Source organism: Crinia signifera, chromosome 8 (assembly GCF_055691185.1).
Source record: "Crinia signifera chromosome 8, ASM5569118v1, whole genome shotgun sequence".
Classification (NCBI taxonomy): Eukaryota; Metazoa; Chordata; class Amphibia; order Anura; family Myobatrachidae; genus Crinia; species Crinia signifera.
The window spans coordinates 88,673,604-88,690,096 of NC_139224.1; positions in this window are offsets into that span (position 1 = coordinate 88,673,604).

Here is a 16,493-nt window from a genome sequence, read left to right on the forward strand (position 1 = left end):
TCAGTGATGTCACAATTGACATTATCGGTTTTAAAATTACTGTCGTAGATGATGTCCGTGCCATCCGTGAGTTCAGAAGTGTCAATTTTACAGTTTCGAAAAAAAGGTCAAAATCAATTATGACATCATCAGTGATGTCACAATTGACATTATCGGTTTTAAAATTACTGTCGTAGATGATGTCCGTGCCATCCGTGAGTTAAGAAGCGTCAATTTTACAGTTTTGAAAAGATGTCGAAATCAATTATGACATCATCAGTGATGTCACAATTGACATTATCGGTTTTAAAATTACTGTCATAGATGATGTCTAAGCCATCCGTGAGTTCAGAAGTGTCAATTTTACAGTTTCGAAAAAAAGGTCAAAATCAATTATGACATCATCAGTGATGTCACAATTGACATTATCGGTTTAAAAATTAATGTCGTAGATGATGTCCGTGCCATCCGTGAGTTCAGAAGCGTCAATTTTACAGTTTTGAAAAGATGGTCGAAATCAATTATGACATCATCAGTGATGTCACAATTGACATTATCGGTTTTAAAATTACTGTCGTAGATGATGTCCGTGCCATCCGTGAGTTAAGAAGCGTCAATTTTACAGTTTCGAAAAGATGGTCAAAATAAATTATGACATCATCAGTGATGTCACAATTGACATTATCGGTTTTAAAATTACTGTCGTAGATGATGTCCGTGCCATCCGTGAGTTAAGAAGCGTCAATTTTACAGTTTTGAAAAGATGTCGAAATCAATTATGACATCATCAGTGATGTCACAATTGACATTATCGGTTTTAAAATTACTGTCTTAGATGATGTCCGTGCCATCCGTGAGTTCAGAATCGTCAAATTTACAGTTTCGAAAAGATGGTCGAAATCAATTATGACATCATCAGTGATGTCACAATTGACATTATCGGTTTTAAAATTACTGTCTTAGATGATGTCCATGCCATCCGTGAGTTCAGAAGCGTCAATTTTACAGTTTTGAAAAGATGGTCGAAATCAATTATGACATCATAAGTGATGTCACAATTGACATTATCGGTTTTAAAATTACTGTCGTAGATGATGTCCGTGCCATCCGTGAGTTAAGAAGCGTCAATTTTACAGTTTTGAAAAGATGGCCGAAATCAATTATGACATCATCAGTGATGTCACAATTGACATTATCGGTTTTAAAATTACTGTCTTAGATGATGTCCGTGCCATCCGTGAGTTAAGAAGCTTCAATTTTACAGTTTTGAAAAGATGGTCGAAATCAATTATGACATCATCAGTGATGTCACAATTGACATTATCGGTTTTAAAATTACTGTCGTAGATGATGTCCGTGCCATTTGTGAGTTCAGAAGCGTCAATTTTACAGTTTTGAAAAGATGTCGAAATCAATTATGACATCATCAGTGATGTCACAATTGACATTATCGGTTTTAAAATACTGTCTTAGATGATGTCCGTGCCATCCGTGAGTTCAGAATCATCAAATTTACAGTTTGGAAAAGATGGTCGAAATCAATTATGACATCATCAGTGATGTCACAATTGACATTATCGGTTTTAAAATTACTGTCGTAGATGATGTCCAAGCCATCCGTGAGTTCAGAAGTGTCAATTTTACAGTTTCGAAAAAAAGGTCAAAATCAATTATGACATCATCAGTGATGTCACAATTGACATTATCGGTTTTAAAAATTACTGTCGTAGATGATGTCCGTGCCATCCGTGAGTTCAGAAGCGTCAATTTTACAGTTTCGAAAAGATGGTCAAAATCAATTATGACATCATCAGTGATGTCACAATTGACATTATCGGTTTTAAAATCACTGTCGTAGATGATGTCCGTGCCATCCGTGAGTTCAGAAGCGTCAATTTTACAGTTTTGAAAAGATGGTTGAAATCAATTATGACATCATCAGTGATGTCACAATTGACATTATCGGTTTTAAAATTACTGTCGTAGATGATGTCCGTGCCATCCGTGAGTTCAGAAGCGTCAATTTTACAGTTTCGAAAAGATGGTCAAAATCAATTATGACATCATCAGTGATGTCACAATTGACATTATCGGTTTTAAAATTACTGTCGTAGATGATGTCCGTGCCATCCGTGAGTTCAGAAGTGTCAATTTTACAGTTTCGAAAAAAAGTCAAAATCAATTATGACATCATCAGTGATGTCACAATTGACATTATCGGTTTTAAAATTACTGTCGTAGATGATGTCCGTGCCATCCGTGAGTTCAGAAGCGTCAATTTTACAGTTTCGAAAAGATGGTCAAAATCAATTATGACATCATCAGTGATGTCACAATTGACATTATCGGTTTTAAAATTACTGTCGTAGATGATGTCCGTGCCATCCGTGAGTTAAGAAGCGTCAATTTTACAGTTTTGAAAAGATGTCGAAATCAATTATGACATCATCAGTGATGTCACAATTGACATTATCGGTTTTAAAATTACTGTCATAGATGATGTCTAAGCCATCCGTGAGTTCAGAAGTGTCAATTTTACAGTTTCGAAAAAAAGGTCAAAATCAATTATGACATCATCAGTGATGTCACAATTGACATTATCGGTTTTAAAAATTACTGTCGTAGATGATGTCCGTGCCATCCGTGAGTTCAGAAGCGTCAATTTTACAGTTTCGAAAAGATGGTCAAAATCAATTATGACATCATCAGTGATGTCACAATTGACATTATCGGTTTTAAAATCACTGTCGTAGATGATGTCCGTGCCATCCGTGAGTTCAGAAGCGTCAATTTTACAGTTTTGAAAAGATGGTTGAAATCAATTATGACATCATCAGTGATGTCACAATTGACATTATCGGTTTTAAAATTACTGTTGTAGATGATGTCCGTGCCATCCGTGAGTTCAGAAGTGTCAATTTTACAGTTTCGAAAAGATGGTCAAAATCAATTATGACATCATCAGTGATGTCACAATTGACATTATCGGTTTTAAAATTACTGTCGTAGATGATGTCCGTGCCATCCGTGAGTTCAGAAGCGTCAATTTTACAGTTTCGAAAAGATGGTCAATATCAATTATGACATCATCAGTGATGTCACAATTGACATTATCGGTTTTAAAATTACTGTCGTAGATGATGTCCGTGCCATTTGTGAGTTCAGAAGCGTCAATTTTACAGTTTTGAAAAGATGTCGAAATCAATTATGACATCATCAGTGATGTCACAATTGACATTATCGGTTTTAAAATACTGTCTTAGATGATGTCCGTGCCATCCGTGAGTTCAGAATCATCAAATTTACAGTTTCGAAAAAAAGGTCAAAATCAATTATGACATCATCAGTGATGTCACAATTGACATTATCGGTTTTAAAAATTACTGTCGTAGATGATGTCCGTGCCATCCGTGAGTTCAGAAGCGTCAATTTTACAGTTTCGAAAAGATGGTCAAAATCAATTATGACATCATCAGTGATGTCACAATTGACATTATCGGTTTTAAAATCACTGTCGTAGATGATGTCCGTGCCATCCGTGAGTTCAGAAGCGTCAATTTTACAGTTTTGAAAAGATGGTTGAAATCAATTATGACATCATCAGTGATGTCACAATTGACATTATCGGTTTTAAAATTACTGTCGTAGATGATGTCCGTGCCATCCGTGAGTTCAGAAGCGTCAATTTTACAGTTTCGAAAAGATGGTCAAAATCAATTATGACATCATCAGTGATGTCACAATTGACATTATCGGTTTTAAAATTACTGTCGTAGATGATGTCCGTGCCATCCGTGAGTTAAGAAGCGTCAATTTTACAGTTTTGAAAAGATGTCAAAATCAATTATGACATCATCAGTGATGTCACAATTGACATTATCGGTTTTAAAATTACTGTCTTAGATGATGTCCGTGCCATCCGTGAGTTCAGAATCGTCAAATTTACAGTTTCGAAAAGATGGTCGAAATCAATTATGACATCATCAGTGATGTCACAATTGACATTATCGGTTTTAAAATTACTGTCGTAGATGATGTCCAAGCCATCCGTGAGTTCAGAAGTGTCAATTTTACAGTTTTGAAAAGATGTCGAAATCAGTTATGACATCATCAGTGATGTCACAATTGACATTATCGGTTTTAAAATTACTGTCGTAGAATGTCCGTGCCATCCATGATTTCATAAGCGTCAATTTTACAGTTTTGAAAAGATGGTCGAAATCAATTATGACATCATCAGTGATGTCACAATTGACATTATCGGTTTTAAAATTACTGTCGTAGATGATGTCCGTGCCATTCGTGAGTTCAGAAGCGTCAATTTTGCAGTTTTGAAAAGATGTCAAAATCAATTATGACATCATCAGTGATGTCACAATTGACATTATCGGTTTTAAAATTACTGTCTTAGATGATGTCTGTGCCATCCGTGAGTTCAGAATCGTCAAATTTACAGTTTCGAAAAGATGGTCGAAATCAATTATGACATCATCAGTGATGTCACAATTGACATTATCGGTTTTAAAATTACTGTCGTAGATGATGTCCAAGCCATCCGTGAGTTCAGAAGTGTCAATTTTACAGTTTCGAAAAAAAGGTCAAAATCAATTATGACATCATCAGTGATGTCACAATTGACATTATCGGTTTTAAAATTACTGTCGTAGATGATGTCCGTGCCATCCGTGAGTTCAGAAGCGTCAATTTTACAGTTTCGAAAAGATGGTCAATATCAATTATGACATCATCAGTGATGTCACAATTGACATTATCGGTTTTAAAATCACTGTCGTAGATGATGTCCGTGCCATCCGTGAGTTCAGAAGGGTCAATTTTACAGTTTTGAAAAGATGGTCGAAATCAATTATGACATCATCAGTGATGTCACAATTGACATTATCGGTTTTAGAATTACTGTCGTAGATGATGTCCGTGCCATCCGTGAATTCAGAAGCGTCAATTTTACAGTTTTGAAAAGATGGTCGAAATCAATTATGACATCATCAGTGATGTCACAATTGACATTATCGGTTTTAAAATTACTGTCTTAGATGATGTCCGTGCCATCCGTGAGTTCAGAAGCGTCAATTTTACAGTTTTGAAAAGATGGTCGAAATCAATTATGACATCATAAGTGATGTCACAATTGACATTATCGGTTTTAAAATTACTGTCGTAGATGATGTCCGTGCCATCCGTGAGTTAAGAAGCGTCAATTTTACAGTTTTGAAAAGATGGTCGAAATCAATTATGACATCATCAGTGATGTCACAATTGACATTATCGGTTTTAAAATTACTGTCTTAGATGATGTCCGTACCATCCGTGAGTTCAGAATCGTTAAATTTACAGTTTCGAAAAGATGGTCGAAATCAATTATGACATCATCAGTGATGTCACAATTGACATTATCGGTTTTAAAATTACTGTCGTAGATGATGTCCGTGCCATCCGTGAGTTCAGAAGTGTCAATTTTACAATTTCGAAAAAAAGGTCAAAATCAATTATGACATCATCAGTGATGTCACAATTGACATTATCGGTTTTAAAATTACTGTCGTAGATGATGTCCGTGCCATCCCTGAGTTCAGAAGCGTCAATTTTACAGTTTCGAAAAGATGGTCAAAATCAATTATGACATCATCAGTGATGTCACAATTGACATTATCGGTTTAAAAATTAATGTCGTAGATGATGTCCGTGCCATCCGTGAGTTCAGAAGCGTCAATTTTACAGTTTTGAAAAGATGGTCGAAATCAATTATGACATCATCAGTGATGTCACAATTGACATTATCGGTTTTAAAATTACTTTCGTAGATGATGTCCAAGCCATCCGTGAGTTCAGAAGTGTCAATTTTACAGTTTTGAAAAGATGTCGAAATCAATTATGACATCATCAGTGATGTCACAATTGACATTATCGGTTTTAAAATTACTGTCGTAGAATGTCCGTGCCATCCATGATTTCATAAGCGTCAATTTTACAGTTTTGAAAAGATGGTCGAAATCAATTATGACATCATCAGTGATGTCACAATTGTCATTATCGGTTTTAAAATTACTGTCGTAGATGATGTCCGTGCCATTCGTGAGTTCAGAAGCGTCAATTTTGCAGTTTTGAAAAGATGTCAAAATCAATTATGACATCATCAGTGATGTCACAATTGACATTATCGGTTTTAAAATTACTGTCTTAGATGATGTCTGTGCCATCCGTGAGTTCAGAATCGTCAAATTTACAGTTTCGAAAAGATGGTCGAAATCAATTATGACATCATCAGTGATGTCACAATTGACATTATCGGTTTTAAAATTACTGTCGTAGATGATGTCCAAGCCATCCGTGAGTTCAGAAGTGTCAATTTTACAGTTTCGAAAAAAAGGTCAAAATCAATTATGACATCATCAGTGATGTCACAATTGACATTATCGGTTTTAAAATTACTGTCGTAGATGATGTCCGTGCCATCCGTGAGTTCAGAAGCGTCAATTTTACAGTTTCGAAAAGATGGTCAATATAAATTATGACATCATCAGTGATGTCACAATTGACATTATCGGTTTTAAAATCACTGTCGTAGATGATGTCCGTGCCATCCGTGAGTTCAGAAGGGTCAATTTTACAGTTTTGAAAAGATGGTCGAAATCAATTATGACATCATCAGTGATGTCACAATTGACATTATCGGTTTTAGAATTACTGTCGTAGATGATGTCCGTGCCATCCGTGAATTCAGAAGCGTCAATTTTACAGTTTTGAAAAGATGGTCGAAATCAATTATGACATCATCAGTGATGTCACAATTGACATTATCGGTTTTAAAATTACTGTCTTAGATGATGTCCGTGCCATCCGTGAGTTCAGAAGCGTCAATTTTACAGTTTTGAAAAGATGGTCGAAATCAATTATGACATCATCAGTGATGTCACAATTGACATTATCGGTTTTAAAATCACTGTCGTAGATGATGTCCGTGCCATCCGTGAGTTCAGAAGCGTCAATTTTACAGTTTTGAAAAGATGGTTGAAATCAATTATGACATCATCAGTGATGTCACAATTGACATTATCAGTTTTAGAATTACTGTCGTAGATGATGTCCGTGCCATCCGTGATTTCAGAAGCGTCAATTTTACAGTTTTGAAAAGATGGTCGAAATCAATTATGACATCATCAGTGATGTCACAATTGACATTATCGGTTTTAAAATTACTGTCTTAGATGATGTCCGTGCCATCCGTGAGTTCAGAAGCGTCAATTTTACAGTTTTGAAAAGATGGTCGAAATCAATTATGACATCATCAGTGATGTCACAATTGACATTATCGGTTTTAAAATTACTGTCGTAGATGATGTCCAAGCCATCCGTGAGTTCAGACGCGTCAATTTTACAGTTTTGAAAAGATATTCGAAATCAATTATGACATCATCAGTGATGTCACAATTGACATTATCAGTTTTAAAATTACTGTCGTAGATGATATCCGTGCCATCCGTGAGTTCAGAAGCGTCAATTTTACAGTTTCGAAAAGATGGTCAAAATCAATTATGACATCATCAGTGATGTCACAATTTACATTATCGGTTATAAAATTACTGTCGTAGATAATGTCCGTGCCATCCGTGAGTTAAGAAGCGTCAATTTTACAGTTTTGAAAAGATGGTCGAAATCAATTATGACATCATCAGTGATGTCACAATTGACATTATCGGTTTTAAAATTACTGTCTTAGATGATGTCCGTGCCATCCGTGAGTTCAGAATCGTTAAATTTACAGTTTCGAAAAGATGGTCGAAATCAATTATGACATCATCAGTGATGTCACAATTGACATTATCGGTTTTAAAATTACTGTCTTAGATGATGTCCGTGCCATCCGTGAGTTCAGAATCGTTAAATTTACAGTTTCGAAAAGATGGTCGAAATCAATTATGACATCATCAGTGATGTCACAATTGACATTATCGGTTTTAAAATTACTGTCTTAGATGATGTCCGTGCCATCCGTGAGTTCAGAATCGTTAAATTTACAGTTTCGAAAAGATGGTCGAAATCAATTATGACATCATCAGTGATGTCACAATTGACATTATCGGTTTTAAAATTACTGTCGTAGATGATGTCCAAGCCATCCGTGAGTTCAGAAGTGTCAATTTTACAGTTTTGAAAAGATGTCAAAATCAATTATGACATCATCAGTGATGTCACAATTGACATTATCGGTTTTAAAATTACTGTCGTAGATGATGTCCAAGCCATCCGTGAGTTCAGAAGTGTCAATTTTACAGTTTCGAAAAAAAGGTCAAAATCAATTATGACATCATCAGTGATGTCACAATTGACATTATCAGTTTAAAAATTACTGTCGTAGATGATGTCCGTGCCATCCATGATTTCATAAGCGTCAATTTTACAGTTTTGAAAAGATGGTCGAAATCAATTATGACATCATCAGTGATGTCACAATTGACATTATCGGTTTTAAAATTACTGTCGTAGATGATGTCCGTGCCATTCGTGAGTTCAGAAGCGTCAATTTTGCAGTTTTGAAAAGATGTCAAAATCAATTATGACATCATCAGTGATGTCACAATTGACATTATCGGTTTTAAAATTACTGTCTTAGATGATGTCTGTGCCATCCGTGAGTTCAGAATCGTCAAATTTACAGTTTCGAAAAGATGGTCGAAATCAATTATGACATCATCAGTGATGTCACAATTGACATTATCGGTTTTAAAATTACTGTCGTAGATGATGTCCAAGCCATCCGTGAGTTCAGAAGTGTCAATTTTACAGTTTCGAAAAAAAGGTCAAAATCAATTATGACATCATCAGTGATGTCACAATTGACATTATCGGTTTTAAAATTACTGTCGTAGATGATGTCCGTGCCATCCGTGAGTTCAGAAGGGTCAATTTTACAGTTTTGAAAAGATGGTCGAAATCAATTATGACATCATCAGTGATGTCACAATTGACATTATCGGTTTTAGAATTACTGTCGTAGATGATGTCCGTGCCATCCGTGAATTCAGAAGCGTCAATTTTACAGTTTTGAAAAGATGGTCGAAATCAATTATGACATCATCAGTGATGTCACAATTGACATTATCGGTTTTAAAATTACTGTCTTAGATGATGTCCGTGCCATCCGTGAGTTCAGAAGCGTCAATTTTACAGTTTTGAAAAGATGGTCGAAATCAATTATGACATCATAAGTGATGTCATAATTGACATTATCGGTTTTAAAATTACTGTCGTAGATGATGTCCGTGCCACCCCTGAGTTAAGAAGCGTCAATTTTACAGTTTTGAAAAGATGGTCGAAATCAATTATGACATCATCAGTGATGTCACAATTGACATTATCGGTTTTAAAATTACTGTCTTAGATGATGTCCGTGCCATCCGTGAGTTCAGAAGCGTCAATTTTACAGTTTTGAAAAGATGGTCGAAATCAATTATGACATCATCAGTGATGTCACAATTGACATTATCGGTTTTAAAATTACTGTCGTAGATGATGTCCGTGCCATTCGTGAGTTCAGAAGCGTCAATTTTACAGTTTTGAAAAGATGGTCGAAATCAATTATGACATCATCAGTGATGTCACAATTGACATTATCGGTTTTAAAATTACTGTCGTAGATGATGTCCGTGCCATCCGTGAGTTAAGAAGCGTCAATTTTACAGTTTTGAAAAGATGGTCGAAATCAATTATGACATCATCAGTGATGTCACAATTGACATTATCGGTTTTAAAATTACTGTCGTAGATGATGTCCGTGCCATCCGTGAGTTCAGAAGCGTCAATTTTACAGTTTCGAAAAGATGGTCGAAATCAATTATGACATCATCAGTGATGTCACAATTGACATTATCAGTTTTAAAATTACTGTCGTAGATGATGTCCGTGCCATTCGTGAGTTCAGAAGCGTCAATTTTACAGTTTTGAAAACATGTCGAAATCAATTATGACATCATCAGTGATGTCACAATTGACATTATCGGTTTTAAAATTACTGTCTTAGATGATGTCCGTGCCATCCGTGAGTTCAGAATCGTCAAATTTACAGTTTCGAAAAGATGGTCGAAATCAATTATGACATCATCAGTGATGTCACAATTGACATTATCAGTTTTAAAATTACTGTCGTAGATGATGTCCGTGCCATCCATGATTTCATAAGCGTCAATTTTACAGTTTTGAAAAGATGGTCGAAATCAATTATGACATCATCAGTGATGTCACAATTGACATTATCGGTTTTAAAATGACTGTCGTAGATGATGTCCGTGCCATTCGTGAGTTCAGAAGCGTCAATTTTGCAGTTTTGAAAAGATGTCAAAATCAATTATGACATCATCAGTGATGTCACAATTGACATTATCGGTTTTAAAATTACTGTCTTAGATGATGTCTGTGCCATCCGTGAGTTCAGAATCGTCAAATTTACAGTTTCGAAAAGATGGTCGAAATCAATTATGACATCATCAGTGATGTCACAATTGACATTATCGGTTTTAAAATTACTGTCGTAGATGATGTCCAAGCCATCCGTGAGTTCAGAAGTGTCAATTTTACAGTTTCGAAAAAAAGGTCAAAATCAATTATGACATCATCAGTGATGTCACAATTGACATTATCGGTTTTAAAATTACTGTCGTAGATGATGTCCGTGCCATCCGTGAGTTCAGAAGCGTCAATTTTACAGTTTCGAAAAGATGGTCAATATCAATTATGACATCATCAGTGATGTCACAATTGACATTATCGGTTTTAAAATCACTGTCGTAGATGATGTCCGTGCCATCCGTGAGTTCAGAAGGGTCAATTTTACAGTTTTGAAAAGATGGTCGAAATCAATTATGACATCATCAGTGATGTCACAATTGACATTATCGGTTTTAGAATTACTGTCGTAGATGATGTCCGTGCCATCCGTGAATTCAGAAGCGTCAATTTTACAGTTTTGAAAAGATGGTCGAAATCAATTATGACATCATCAGTGATGTCACAATTGACATTATCGGTTTTAAAATTACTGTCTTAGATGATGTCCGTGCCATCCGTGAGTTCAGAAGCGTCAATTTTACAGTTTTGAAAAGATGGTCGAAATCAATTATGACATCATAAGTGATGTCACAATTGACATTATCGGTTTTAAAATTACTGTCGTAGATGATGTCCGTGCCATCCGTGAGTTAAGAAGCGTCAATTTTACAGTTTTGAAAAGATGGTCGAAATCAATTATGACATCATCAGTGATGTCACAATTGACATTATCGGTTTTAAAATTACTGTCTTAGATGATGTCCGTGCCATCCGTGAGTTCAGAAGCGTCAATTTTACAGTTTTGAAAAGATGGTCGAAATCAATTATGACATCATAAGTGATGTCACAATTGACATTATCGGTTTTAAAATTACTGTCGTAGATGATGTCCGTGCCACCCCTGAGTTAAGAAGCGTCAATTTTACAGTTTTGAAAAGATGGTCGAAATCAATTATGACATCATCAGTGATGTCACAATTGACATTATCGGTTTTAAAATTACTGTCTTAGATGATGTCCGTGCCATCCGTGAGTTCAGAAGCGTCAATTTTACAGTTTTGAAAAGATGGTCGAAATCAATTATGACATCATCAGTGATGTCACAATTGACATTATCGGTTTTAAAATTACTGTCGTAGATGATGTCCGTGCCATTCGTGAGTTCAGAAGCGTCAATTTTTACAGTTTTTAAAAGATGGTCGAAATCAATTATGACATCATCAGTGATGTCACAATTGACATTATCGGTTTTAAAATTACTGTCGTAGATGATGTCCGTGCCATCCGTGAGTTCAGAAGTGTCAATTTTACAGTTTCGAAAAAAAGGTCAAAATCAATTATGACATCATCAGTGATGTCACAATTGACATTATCAGTTTAAAAATTACTGTCGTAGATGATGTCCGTGCCATCCATGATTTCATAAGCGTCAATTTTACAGTTTTGAAAAGATGGTCGAAATCAATTATGACATCATCAGTGATGTCACAATTGACATTATCGATTTTAAAATTACTGTCGTAGATGATGTCCGTGCCATTCGTGAGTTCAGAAGCGTCAATTTTGCAGTTTTGAAAAGATGTCAAAATCAATTATGACATCATCAGTGATGTCACAATTGACATTATCGGTTTTAAAATTACTGTCTTAGATGATGTCTGTGCCATCCGTGAGTTCAGAATCGTCAAATTTACAGTTTCGAAAAGATGGTCGAAATCAATTATGACATCATCAGTGATGTCACAATTGACATTATCGGTTTTAAAATTACTGTCGTAGATGATGTCCAAGCCATCCGTGAGTTCAGAAGTGTCAATTTTACAGTTTAGAAAAAAAGGTCAAAATCAATTATGACATCATCAGTGATGTCACAATTGACATTATCGGTTTTAAAATTACTGTCGTAGATGATGTCCGTGCCATCCGTGAGTTCAGAAGGGTCAATTTTACAGTTTTGAAAAGATGGTCGAAATCAATTATGACATCATCAGTGATGTCACAATTGACATTATCGGTTTTAAAATTACTGTCTTAGATGATGTCCGTGCCATCCGTGAGTTCAGAAGCGTCAATTTTACAATTTTGAAAAGATGGTCGAAATCAATTATGACATCATAAGTGATGTCACAATTGACATTATCGGTTTTAAAATTACTGTCGTAGATGATGTCCGTGCCACCCCTGAGTTAAGAAGCGTCAATTTTACAGTTTTGAAAAGATGGTCGAAATCAATTATGACATCATCAGTGATGTCACAATTGACATTATCGGTTTTAAAATTACTGTCTTAGATGATGTCCGTGCCATCCGTGAGTTCAGAAGCGTCAATTTTACAGTTTTGAAAAGATGGTCGAAATCAATTATGACATCATCAGTGATGTCACAATTGACATTATCGGTTTTAAAATTACTGTCGTAGATGATGTCCGTGCCATTCGTGAGTTCAGAAGCGTCAATTTTACAGTTTTGAAAAGATGGTCGAAATCAATTATGACATCATCAGTGATGTCACAATTGACATTATCGGTTTTAAAATTACTGTCGTAGATGATGTCCGTGCCATCCGTGAGTTAAGAAGCGTCAATTTTACAGTTTTAAAAAGATGGTCGAAATCAATTATGACATCATCAGTGATGTCACAATTGACATTATCGGTTTTAAAATTACTGTCGTAGATGATGTCCGTGCCATCCGTGAGTTCAGAAGCGTCAATTTTACAGTTTCGAAAAGATGGTCGAAATCAATTATGACATCATCAGTGATGTCACAATTGACATTATCGGTTTTAAAATTACTGTCTTAGATGATGTCCGTGCCATCCGTGAGTTCAGAAGCGTCAATTTTACTGTTTTGAAAAGATGGTCGAAATCAATTATGACATCATCAGTGATGTCACAATTGACATTATCAGTTTTAAAATTACTGTCGTAGATGATGTCCGTGCCATTCGTGAGTTCAGAAGCGTCAATTTTACAGTTTTGAAAAGATGGTCGAAATCAATTATGACATCATCAGTGATGTCACAATTGACATTATCGATTTTAAAATTACTGTCGTAGATGATGTCCGTGCCATTCGTGAGTTCAGAAGCGTCAATTTTGCAGTTTTGAAAAGATGTCAAAATCAATTATGACATCATCAGTGATGTCACAATTGACATTATCGGTTTTAAAATTACTGTCTTAGATGATGTCTGTGCCATCCGTGAGTTCAGAATCGTCAAATTTACAGTTTCGAAAAGATGGTCGAAATCAATTATGACATCATCAGTGATGTCACAATTGACATTATCGGTTTTAAAATTACTGTCGTAGATGATGTCCAAGCCATCCGTGAGTTCAGAAGTGTCAATTTTACAGTTTAGAAAAAAAGGTCAAAATCAATTATGACATCATCAGTGATGTCACAATTGACATTATCGGTTTTAAAATTACTGTCGTAGATGATGTCCGTGCCATCCGTGAGTTCAGAAGGGTCAATTTTACAGTTTTGAAAAGATGGTCGAAATCAATTATGACATCATCAGTGATGTCACAATTGACATTATCGGTTTTAAAATTACTGTCTTAGATGATGTCCGTGCCATCCGTGAGTTCAGAAGCGTCAATTTTACAGTTTTGAAAAGATGGTCGAAATCAATTATGACATCATAAGTGATGTCACAATTGACATTATCGGTTTTAAAATTACTGTCGTAGATGATGTCCGTGCCACCCCTGAGTTAAGAAGCGTCAATTTTACAGTTTTGAAAAGATGGTCGAAATCAATTATGACATCATCAGTGATGTCACAATTGACATTATCGGTTTTAAAATTACTGTCTTAGATGATGTCCGTGCCATCCGTGAGTTCAGAAGCGTCAATTTTACAGTTTTGAAAAGATGGTCGAAATCAATTATGACATCATCAGTGATGTCACAATTGACATTATCGGTTTTAAAATTACTGTCGTAGATGATGTCCGTGCCATCCGTGAGTTCAGAAGGGTCAATTTTACAGTTTTGAAAAGATGGTCGAAATCAATTATGACATCATCAGTGATGTCACAATTGACATTATCGGTTTTAGAATTACTGTCGTAGATGATGTCCGTGCCATCCGTGAATTCAGAAGCGTCAATTTTACAGTTTTGAAAAGATGGTCGAAATCAATTATGACATCATCAGTGATGTCACAATTGACATTATCGGTTTTAAAATTACTGTCTTAGATGATGTCCGTGCCATCCGTGAGTTCAGAAGCGTCAATTTTACAGTTTTGAAAAGATGGTCGAAATCAATTATGACATCATAAGTGATGTCACAATTGACATTATCGGTTTTAAAATTACTGTCGTAGATGATGTCCGTGCCATCCGTGAGTTAAGAAGCGTCAATTTTACAGTTTTGAAAAGATGGTCGAAATCAATTATGACATCATCAGTGATGTCACAATTGACATTATCGGTTTTAAAATTACTGTCGTAGATGATGTCCGTGCCATCCGTGAGTTAAGAAGCGTCAATTTTACAGTTTTAAAAAGATGGTCGAAATCAATTATGACATCATCAGTGATGTCACAATTGACATTATCGGTTTTAAAATTACTGTCGTAGATGATGTCCGTGCCATCCGTGAGTTCAGAAGCGTCAATTTTACAGTTTCGAAAAGATGGTCGAAATCAATTATGACATCATCAGTGATGTCACAATTGACATTATCGGTTTTAAAATTACTGTCTTAGATGATGTCCGTGCCATCCGTGAGTTCAGAAGCGTCAATTTTACAGTTTTGAAAAGATGGTCGAAATCAATTATGACATCATCAGTGATGTCACAATTGACATTATCAGTTTTAAAATTACTGTCGTAGATGATGTCCGTGCCATTCGTGAGTTCAGAAGCGTCAATTTTACAGTTTTGAAAAGATGTCGAAATCAATTATGACATCATCAGTGATGTCACAATTGACATTATCGGTTTTAAAATTACTGTCTTAGATGATGTCCGTGCCATCCGTGAGTTCAGAATCGTCAAATTTACAGTTTCGAAAAGATGGTCGAAATCAATTATGACATCATCAGTGATGTCACAATTGACATTATCAGTTTTAAAATTACTGTCGTAGATGATGTCCGTGCCATCCATGATTTCATAAGCGTCAATTTTACAGTTTTGAAAAGATGGTCGAAATCAATTATGACATCATCAGTGATGTCACAATTGACATTATCGGTTTTAAAATTACTGTCGTAGATGATGTCCGTGCCATTCGTGAGTTCAGAAGCGTCAATTTTGCAGTTTTGAAAAGATGTCAAAATCAATTATGACATCATCAGTGATGTCACAATTGACATTATCGGTTTTAAAATTACTGTCTTAGATGATGTCTGTGCCATCCGTGAGTTCAGAATCGTCAAATTTACAGTTTCGAAAAGATGGTCGAAATCAATTATGACATCATCAGTGATGTCACAATTGACATTATCGGTTTTAAAATTACTGTCGTAGATGATGTCCAAGCCATCCGTGAGTTCAGTAGTGTCAATTTTACAGTTTCGAAAAAAAGGTCAAAATCAATTATAACATCATCACTGATGTCACAATTGACATTATCGGTTTTAAAATTACTGTCGTAGATGATGTCCGTGCCATCCGTGAGTTCAGAAGCGTCAATTTTACAGTTTCGAAAAGATGGTCAATATCAATTATGACATCATCAGTGATGTCACAATTGACATTATCGGTTTTAAAATCACTGTCGTAGATGATGTCCGTGCCATCCGTGAGTTCAGAAGGGTCAATTTTACAGTTTTGAAAAGATGGTCGAAATCAATTATGACATCATCAGTGATGTCACAATTGACATTATCGGTTTTAGAATTACTGTCGTAGATGATGTCCGTGCCATCCGTGAATTCAGAAGCGTCAATTTTACAGTTTTGAAAAGATGGTCGAAATCAATTATGACATCATC